The sequence below is a fragment of the Nematolebias whitei genome, chromosome 19 (assembly GCF_014905685.2).
Source record: "Nematolebias whitei isolate Nwh7 chromosome 19, NemWhi1, whole genome shotgun sequence".
In the NCBI taxonomy this organism is placed as follows: domain Eukaryota; kingdom Metazoa; phylum Chordata; class Actinopteri; order Cyprinodontiformes; family Rivulidae; genus Nematolebias; species Nematolebias whitei.
The window spans coordinates 7,665,670-7,676,742 of NC_056516.1; the positions used below are offsets into that span (position 1 = coordinate 7,665,670).

Sequence of the window (11,073 nt, forward strand, 5' to 3'; positions counted from 1 at the left end):
TGAATAGTCTGAGCTAGTACTTTGTTAGCCTGTTAGCCACTTTAACGTCTTCCACCCACACAGAGTGATCGTTCTCTGAGATTCACCAAAAGATTGAATATTTTTCACAAAGTTAAGACGAGCTGCTGAGAACAGTAAGTGCACTTTAACATATGTATTACTGTTACTAAGATACAAGGGGCAGCCTTTGATAAAAATAACAAAATAAAAGAAAAATGGGAATAAATAAAATAAGGAAATGAGGAAGTCCTTCATTAGAGGAATGTTTACAACACAATGAGTTTAGTTATCTTTATTTTGTGACTCTAGACACGTTTTTTCTTAGTGGAGGAAGGAGCAGAAATGCCTCCTTAGAATGTAAAAGTTGCAGACCTCACTGGTTAAACTGATTTGTCTGTTTAGAATCGTCTCTGAAGCTTTCTGCTCAACATTTCTTTGTAATAATCAAAACCAACAAACTGGGTCTTCCTGGCTGTCTTTTTGCCACCATAAAGATCTCATGTTTGCTTTTGCAGATGATGTGCTCCTATGACCTGGGCCTGCTGGGCACGCACTGGGTTGGTTCACAGAGATGGAGCGACGGATCAGGGTCTTATCCACAGTAATGAGGGCGTTGGCTGGCTGCCTCAGTGTGGAAGTTTTCCAGGCATGTTTTAAACCATGACTGATCCACAACTCTTTGTCTTGAGAACACCTTAAGATCCTCCAGGATGTCTGGGTTTGAGTAAAAGGCTAGACAGTTGCACCTTTTGGTACACGACCCCTTTTGGAGCTCTTGTTTTACTATTTTCAAACCAAATGTTCAAATTGAGTTTAGTTGTCTAATTTTATCCTAACTTCAGACCCTTCTCTGTGCTGATAAATTACTATTTTCACTTCTGCTAATTAGTTTCCTTTCTGCTGTCTGTTTGCTTTTTCCACCACTTTTTAATTTACTCAAAAATGACCATTTAGACTTTTCCACTTTCTATATACACTTCCATAATGCAACTGAAAAACCTGCAATCTTATTGGAGCCACCTTTTTTGAGATCACATGTATTGTTGTAATCTAAAGACTGATGTAGCCTGAAGTGATTTTCTCTTTTTATACATCAGGTCAAGTAAATAGATCAAAGATAGTGAGATTGAAAAGCAAAAACTATAAAACTCTATTTAGTTGGACGATTTTGTCATAGCTAAGCATCTGAAGCAAAAGAGCAAAAAATTATTTGTAGAGTCAAAATGGGCTCAAAGAACAGAAAAGGCTATTTAACATTTATTTGTCTCAGGAAATATTAAAAATGAAGCCACCAAAGATTCTTAATTTTACTTCTCATTTCCAGAAGTAACATATCAAGTTTGGTGGAGGATTTGGACCCAAAATGCAAACTAGACATGAGGAACTTGATTAAACAAATTTATTTAAACAAAAACAAAAAACAACGACAACAACAACTAGATGAACAAGAAGAAGAACAGTAAGAACAACAACAAGATGAACAAGAACAACAACAACAGTAAGAACAACAAGAAGAAGAACAAGAACAGTAAGAACACCAACAAGAAGAACAAGAATAGTAAGAACAACAACAACAACAGTAAGAACAACAACAACGAAAAGAACAACAAGAAGAACAGTAAGAACAACAACAACAATGACAAGAACAGTGAGAACAACAAGAAGAACAAGAACAGTAAGAACAACAACAAGATTAACAAGAAGAACAAGAACAGCAAGAACAACAACAACAAGAAGAACAAGAACAGTAAGAACAACAACAAGACAAAGAAGGAGAACAAGAACAGTAAGAACAAGAACAACAAGAAGAAGAACAAGAACAGTAAGAACAACAAGATGAACAAGAAGAACAAAAACAGTAAGAACAACAAGATGAACAAGAACAGTAAGACAACAAGGTGAACAAGAAGAACAAGAACTGTAAGAACAACAACAAGATGAACAAGAAGAACAAGAACAGGAAGAACAACAAAGTGAACAAGAAGAACAACAACAGGAAGAACAACAACAAGATGAACAAGAAGAACAAGAACAGTAAGAGCAACAAGATGAACAAGAAGAACAAGAACAGGAAGAACAACAAGGTGAACAAGAAGGACAAGAACAATAAGAACAACAACAAGATGAACAAGAAGAACAAGAACAGTAAGAACAACAAGATGAACAAGAAGGACAAGAACAGTAAGAATAACAACAATGTGAACAAGAAGAAGAAGAAAGTGTTATGTGTTGTCATCATTGTATGTTTCTATAGTGATGGAATTACTGTAGATCTCTGCATTTAACCCATGAGATGGGGTAGAGGCAGGGTAGCCGACTCGGGACCCGAAAGTCCCAGGTTCGACCCCCTGTAATTGCACATCTCATGTCTCTGATCAGGACACCCTATCCCCAATTGCTCCCCGGGCGCTTTCAATAGCTGCCCACTGCTCCACCTGAGTGTATCCCAGATGTGATGGGTTAAATGCAGAGAGCCAATTTTGCCATTGTATGGGAACAAACAATGATGACAACATCCATCCATCCATCCATTATCTTTACCCGTTTATTCCATTTTGGGTCACGGGGGTCGCTGGTGCCCATGTCCAGCAATCACTGTGCGAGGGGCGGGGTACACCCTGGACGGGTCGCATGTCCATCACAGGGACACATAGAGACAAACGAGACAAACAACCATTCACTCTCTCACTCACACCTAGGGACAATTTAGAGTTACCAATGAGCCTAACATGCATGTTTTTGGTCAGTGGGAGGAAACCGGAGCACCCGGAGAAAACCCACGCATGCATGGAGAGAACATGCAAACTCCACCCAGAAAGGCCCCTGGACCGGGGTTTGAACCAAGGACCTTCTCGCTGAGAGGCAGCAGCTCTACCAGTTGCGCCACCGTGCTGCCCATGATGACAACATATAACACATTATTATTATCACAAGTGAGATACACCCACGTGGAGAGTGTGTAGCTATGTCAGCATCCGGGGAGCCATTAGGGGTTGGGTGTCTTGCTCAAGGACACCACAATATGTGGGCATGGCGGAAAGTCAAACCTGTGACATTCTGGTCCCAAGTTGGCTGCCCTACCTCTACACCGCAGCTTCTCCATGTCTCCATACCATCACTTTCTCCTCTTTCCTAACAACTCTAAAGCTCTACCAGTGAGAACTCTAAGAGGACCAGGACACCATGACCAGTACTGAACTGAGTGTTGAAACAGAGACTGAATATAAAGGGCAGAGGTGACTGGAAAAGTGGAGGTGCCTGAGCTGATTGTTGAGTAAGAACAGGTGAATGTGGCAGGCTGATAGGAAACACCCAGAAGAACTGAGGGCAGATGAATAATGGCACAAATAAACACAGGAAAACGTAAACACAGTCTGGAAAACTCAAGAATCAAACAAAATGTTAAAGACCAAAAATAAACTAAACCTGATCTTAAACACAAAAAATAATCAAAAAGTACAAGAAATTCACAGATCATGGCACATGCAAAGTGTTCAGACCCTCACTGAGCTCCAGCACGGTGGAGGAGGGCCCTCAACGATGAACTGCACATTTTGTATTGATTGTTTTGACTAAAACACTGAAATTAAGTCAGATTGAAAATTCTGAAAGATATTCAAAATATGAAGGTCTGCAACGTTCATACACACCTCTTTCCTGCAAGTCTAAAAAACTGTTAATAAAAATTAATTTTAATTATTAGAAATGATTAATTATAGAAGTGACTGAATATTTTTTCTGATTGTTTTCAACAATTGACATTAGTTTAAATTTAACAAATGTAGATTTATGGAATTTTTATACACTATTTTTCCACTTTGACATGAATTTTGTTTCATAAATGATGACATGGTGGAGTCTGTTGGGTTGAAGTTAGATTTCATTCATTTCAGAACCCGATAAGACCAGATCATTTTTTTATTAAGTCCTGATACGTTAAAAAAGTTTATTTTCCCCATGTGTGTCTATTTAATTTTGGTGTTATTTAACGTAGTACAACAGCTTCTGTGTATTTCTGAAGTAGATAACGACGAGCTTCCAGGAAGACTTGTGAGCTCCATCATGAATCAGTGTCACGTTAATCAAATATTGGACTACTCTGACATCTCCAGAGAGCCGGCCCTGTCAGAGGGGTCCGATGGAGCAGGGACCCTCTCAATGTACAACAGCTGCTTCCTCCGCGAGGAAACAGAGACTGATCAGAGATGTTAGGAAAGAGGAGAACGTGATCGTCTGGAGATCGTATCTGTCTGATGAAGCTCATGTTGGTTTCTGACAGAACCGACCCGTGTTGGTTCTTCTGTTCTCTCCATCTCTTCCACAGCTGCCCTAGTCCTCCCCCACCACACCTGTACGACCTCCTCTTCTTCTCGTGTGCCGTTTTAATCTGCTGCCCTTTGCGTCTTTGTTCTCGTAGCATTTCCTTCTAAAAATAGAGACGAGCGCAGGAGGCCGCGGCTGCTCAGGGGGGAGAAACGGGGGAGACAAAGAAGCTAAACTGAGTCAACAAACTGAACCCACTAAATCCACTGGCTGGTGTGCAACAAATGACTGTGTACGGCAGAATATAAACTGAGATTATAAACTGTTGATGGTCGTACAGAGGAGGTCAGGCTGTTCCAAAGAACAAAGACAAAAGAGAAAGGAAGTGGGAGACGTGACGAAGAGTACTGAGAAGAACTGTCAGACGCAGCCAGACCATCAGTGATGAAAACCCACAGCCAGTTTGCCCCAGGCCTAGACACACACACACATGCACGCACGCATGCACACACACAAATGAGCAATAACGATTTCTTACTGAGGAGAAGAGAGTCCAATAATAAAAGAGGAAAACGACAAAAGGATGGAGCGACAGAGAGAAACAGAGATGGAGACAAAAATCAGGTAACGGTGCTCCCAGTGGGGATTTTAGCCTCGTTTGGGGGGTGCTCAAGCACCCTGACATTTTAACTCAGCACCCATGAAAAATTAAGAAATCACCATTAGGATTTTGTAAAGAAACAATTCTCAAACCTTAGATTTACCAAAAATATTGAATAAATCTGGAATAAATGATGACACTGAAACGGGCCAGTAAAATCCACTCAGATCCTAAACACCACCTGTCAATCAATCCAGTAGGCCCATCATCACCTGACTGATCGGGATCTCAGTTGTCGTATTTTCCAGCGTATAAGTTGCAGTTTTTTGCAATAGATTTGTCAGTCCGGCGACTTATACGCCAAAACGACTTATATATATATATATATATTTTTTTTTTTTTTCCATATTCATAATGCAATTTTTGACAGACGCTTTAAATTTCGAAGAACTGCAACAGTGAGTTCTCCCGTGCGCGTTCACTTCACTCAGCTGGTGCAGGTGGAGGAACGCTGGAGAGCTCGCGGCTCCGGCCATGATGGATGGATGGATGGATAGATGGATGGATGGATGGATGGATGGATGGCGCCACGGCGCCCAGACAAAATGAAGTTGTTTTGACCATCAAATAAATGCATAATAAATGCGACTTATACGTCAGATAATACGGTAGTTCTGAAGGTAAACGCCCCTCACCTGCAGGAGCAACACCTCCTTTTCCTCTGACAACATTGCCTCGGTTTTGCATGACAAACACTTTTCAGTCAGAGGTTAATGCTTCAAGCTAGTTGTGTTGTGTGTTTTAAATGTAGATAGACAGTTGTCTCTCGATACTTCCCGGTTCAACTTACGCAGACTCTCTCTTTCGCAGGTTTTCAATGTAAGATTGTACACGGCGACACATGACTGTCAACTTTAATTTTAATCACATGACTGGGATGGTATGGGATAAAAAGTTAATGGGAGCGAACAGGAGCAGGAATCAACCAATAAGACAAAAGAAAAAAAGAAAAAAAGAAAAAATACTTTGGACAGGCGCTGCCATTTTGTAGTTTTCTTTCATTAAGCCTACACTGTAACGCAAGTCAAAAAAACTACATGGCCCAGAAGCCAACAGTACTTCCGGCCGCTGCTTTATGCTGAAGTTCAAAGAACAGCAATGGAGGGAGCAAACACTGCGGAGAAACAGATATGGTCAAATAGTTTTGCAACACAAAGTCAGAAGTAACGATTTATCTATTAAACTACAGAACTGTCAGGACAGTCTCAAATAATCCTGAAGCTGAACTCATCCTTTAAGTTGTAGTAGTATGTAGTAGTCACTGGCGAGTACCCAGATAATATTTTGCAGTATTGTACAGTACCTATATACATTCTACTGTATGTATGTTATTAAAATTGTGTAGGTCTAAGAGTTTAGAACATTGCAAGGGTGTGGGAATGGTTTATAAAGCCATAAAATATATTTAAATACTAAAATAAATATAACGTCCCTACTTTGCAGATTTTCACCCATCGTGTGGGTGTCTGGAATGTAATCCCAACGATAAGTGAGGGACTACTGTATGATGTAACTTCTAGTTGCATAAGTTTAGTCTTTGTTTGCTACTCATCATTTAAAAGTCCTGTTTGTGACTGAGCTCCTCGTTTACAGCCATACCACCCTGATCACACCTGATCTCATCTGATATCTGAAGCTAAGCAGGTCAGGCCTGGTTAGTACTTGGATGGAAACCACCTGGGAATACCAGGTGGTTTTACACTTCTCACAAACATCACCATGGGGTTCAAGCCAAGAACCGTTGTCAGTACTGGGGGCTGAGCACCCCTAAAGGTCAGATCCTAGAATTGCCCGAGTGCTCCCCTCCCACATTTCATCTATTCTTCTCCCTCACACACACACACACACACACACACACACACACACACACACACACACACACACACACACACACCCACACACACACACACACACACACACACACACACACACACACACACACACACACACACACACACACACACACACATCCAGAGTAGTGTAGCGAGACTCATAATTTTCTCCTGAGTATAAAGTAACTAGTTTAGGTCAAGAATTGTTATTGTATTGTTTTTGTACTCTTAGTACTTAGTGCATTTTTAGTTTTACATTTTTCTTAGTTCATATTTTAGATCTTATTACTGTTTTTCTTTTATATTTTATACTTTTGTTGGATGTAACTGAGTGAGACCGTGTGTACACAATTTCGTTCCACCACATGTACCACATGTGCTGTGTATGACAAATAAAGAAACTCTGACTCTGAAGAGAAGAACAGGATGACTGAACTTCACGCCTCAGTGGGATCATTTCTCCATCAGTTGGAAGATTTAGGGCTTTTTGCTAAGAAATGTAAAACAAACAAAAAACCTAAGTTCTTTTTAATGTTTGCATGTGTTGCAGTTTGTCAAAGTGTTCGACGAGCAAAAGGCTCCTGGTAATCGTACGAAGCATTAGGGCTCTGTGTTCTTTCTTCTACTGCAGAAAACAATATATGCCTTCATCCTTCATGAAAACATTAATATTTGAACGGCATGGTTTGGTTTGGGGGCATTTAAGACCGTCGGAAAGCAGAGCTGGATTAACAACGGCTTCATAGTTCAGTTTTAATAGCTGTCAGATGAGAGCTGGACGTACAGCAGCGTCTCTTATCTCACTGCAGGAGTGCGCTCCTATCAAACACAACACAAAGAGTTTATATGAAATTAGCTTCATTAGGAGGGAAACAAAAAAAGTGATTTGCATCCGGATGATTTGAATGAAACTGGAGTTTGTGTGCAGAGGCTTTACATCTTGTTCGCCTGCAATCCTGCTGGAAAATAAGCTGAATTATCTTGATTTGTTAAGGTTTATGTAAATGTTCATTCTGTTGTTCCAATGTTTTTGTTTCGGTGGCCTACAGGAACACAAATCACCAGCGCCTTGCACGGTTTGACACAAAGCTCTTGTATGATCTGTTCGTGCTCGGGATGTGGATTGGGAGGTGACTGAGCTACTACCACACCAAATCTGAGCCCAATAACTGTAAAACTGACTGACTCGGAGTCAAATCTGGGTTTACTTGGCTTGAACAGCTGCGGCGGCCATCTTTAATTGGATTGTCCTCTGACGTTAATCAGTTGTAAAATTTCAAAGATGTTTTCTGTACATTTCAATAAAATCCATTCTGTTGTTGAGTTGACTTCAACAAATTATGACAAAGTTGATTATTATTAATATCACAAAGGTTGATTAGCTGTGGCAGCCATCTTGAATCAGGTTGACTTTAATATTTAATCAATATTTAATATTTAATATTTAATTAATATTTAATTGTAAATGTTTATTAAAGAACTGTTTTCTGATCATTTAGATTTTCATGATAATTATTTGCTAACAGAAAAACACACAGAGTTGTGTGTGGGTGTGTGTTTGTGTGTGTTTAGAATGTTGCCCACCTTTCACGGTACCTTCAGAAGAAGAAGAATAGCCGAAGAGTTTGTCTTTAAATCTATTTGGTCAATAAAAACCATAAAACACGAATGTTCAGGGATTTCTGATGCATTTTTTTTTAACCCAGTAGTTCAGATCTTGTAAAGTGGGGCCCTGTGGGAAGGTTTTGAAGAAATATTATCTAACTTATTGTTCTTTGGAGACACAGAATTTAAATCAGACTAGACTGATGAGCTAACGGCTAGTCTGAGCTCTGCCAAGAGACCAAAGTGGATTAGTGCCGACTTCAAATCAGATCTCAGTCATTTTGAATCAGTTAAAGCAGACGTCAGTTTATAATCCCTTATATGTCAGTTAAGCATCACATAATTTACCGTATTTTTCGCTGTATAAGTCACATGTTTTTGCATAATTTGCCTGCCTTGTGACTTATATGCCAAAGCAACATATTTATGGATTTTTCCCATATTTATAAACCAAGTTTTGTCTGAGATATGACCGTTTTCATTCATTCAGACTGAAAATATTGAACACTACCATTTTCAGCCACTAGATGGCACTCAAGTAGTATGGCATGCCGTTGTAATAATAACATAATAATAATCATTTTATTTAAAAAGCGCCTTTCATGACACCCAAGGACACTTTACAATAAGAACAAAAGTTGTGTTAAGTTGTAAGTTGTGTCATGTACTAGGTAAAAGTGGCTATTAATTACACAATTGGCTTGCCATATCCTGCCACCTTTGTCCAGCTTGCTTGGAGCAACCGTCAAATCAGCTTCATTTTGCTGCACCGCCCCGGTGAAATGCAGCTAATTTGACCATTGAAGTGCATTTATTAAGTAAAAGTTCAACTGAGACACACCTTTACTATAAAGTCAAGCAAACAAATTATTGTTTTTGGTGGTTATCTTGTTAAATTTCAAAGAAATGCACAGCGAGTCCTCCCGTGCACACACCTACTTCCGCGTATCGGCTTTTGAAATGCAGCTGATTTGACCGTCAAAGTGCATTTATTTTTAAGCAAAAGTTAGACTAAGACACACCTTTTCTATAATTGGAGCAAACAAATAATTGTTTTTAAGTGTTAATCTTGTTAAATTCTTGTTAAAGTCCTCCCGTGCACGCTCCCACGGCCACCATTTGGCAGCCAGTCGATTTTTGGCACAACACCGGCCATGTTTCCAGGTTGTCAGCAGGGACGCGCAATAGATGCAACATATTTATGCATTTTTCCACTTTATTAGACATATTTGGACTGATGCGACTTATAGGGCGGTGCGACGTGTACGGCGGAAAATACGATACATATCTCTGTTTATGTGAGTGCGCATAGCAATAGCAATTGCAGCTAGCTGTAGCATGCCTTGTGTAACTTCTAGAAGAAAAATCAAATTTATTACTGCCGAGGTTTATAAAACAGCATATGTATGAATAAGACAGCTTTTCTTTTCCAGGCTGGAGTTGGTTTAAGACAAGAGGAAGCTGTCAACTCATCAGGCTGATCAGAATTAAACTCCATTTCTCCAAACTGAGGTCAATCAAGGAGCTATTTACAAGAAGTAAGGCATTAAAATCACTTGAGTAGATCTAAATGAAACATAAAACCGTGCATTTGTATGAATAGCAGAGTGGTAAACACTTTCTAAGAATCTTCCCGTTGTCCTGGTTGGAGAAGCAATTCAGCCAAACAGCATTTTGTGAGTGAATGGAATCATCTTTTGGTAGCAGGGACAGAAAATAATTGCACATAGAAGTAGAAAAGTTGCACAAAATGCCAGGAGGTATGAACACGATGAATGGAGCCAGCTAGTTCTTCACATATTAAAAACACGAGCCGCTTCAAGCAGTTTCACACACAAACATAAGCTCCAAGCCTGAATGTTTGAAACGTTGTTGGTGTGGAAGGTGCATCAGTCGGGGCTGAAAACACACAAATCTGAAAAAACTAAAACTAAGAGTAAAAGGCTGTGGTGAAAAAAATAAAAATCAAACTTCCTGCTCACATTATTATTGTTAATATTATTGTTCACATTATTGTTCCATCATTTATTGTAATAAATTAAGTCATACTGAAGTTATTTCACATTCACGTTACACACAAATCTACTGTTTAACTATTAATTACAAAATTGGGGCTTGTGATTTTTATGTCCCACAAAGCAGCTCATGACCACAGTGAATGAGGTAATCCCTGACCCTGGAGTAATCTGGAGTCTATATTCAGCTCAGCGTATTGAAGCCCACCAGAGAAAACCGAGTCGTCCTTGACAGAGGTGAAGCTCCATCACATCATGCTGCAGTGGGTCTCACAAAGCAGAGGATGCAGTGAAACACTGTTTTACTGAGAAGGTCAGCAGCAGCACGTTCAAATATATTTAAAAAAAACTATGACAGAAGAAGAATGAACTGAAAATGGTGGATCCCTGATGTGGACGTTGATTTATTTAGTGTGTTTTTGTTTCTGAGGTGGGAAGAAATGAATGAAACATACATGCAGATAAAGAGCTTCTTTGTGCATTTAGGGCAGGGGTGTCCACACTTTTTCATCATGGAGCTTCTTTTAAAATGACCAAGTCAAAGTGATCTACCTGCTACAAGACCCTGTTTATAAGAGAACAACCTCTGGAAACATTTGTGATTTTTCAATGCTTATTGGAGTAAATAAACAAAAATATGAATGGGTTTACATGAAATATAAAAACACTACTTTCCATATCAGTCGGGTTGCCAGAT

The 11,073-nt window shown here is 39.6% G+C and overlaps 1 protein-coding gene and 1 pseudogene across 1 annotated transcript in view; one reads left to right on the forward strand and one right to left on the reverse strand.

Annotated features, from left to right (window-relative positions):
- Positions 1–11,073, reverse strand: part of fam49al (family with sequence similarity 49 member A, like) — a 53,570-nt gene that overhangs the window by 32,520 nt on the left and 9,977 nt on the right. The window lies entirely within an intron of this gene.
- Positions 6,510–6,627, forward strand: LOC119426200 (annotated as a pseudogene).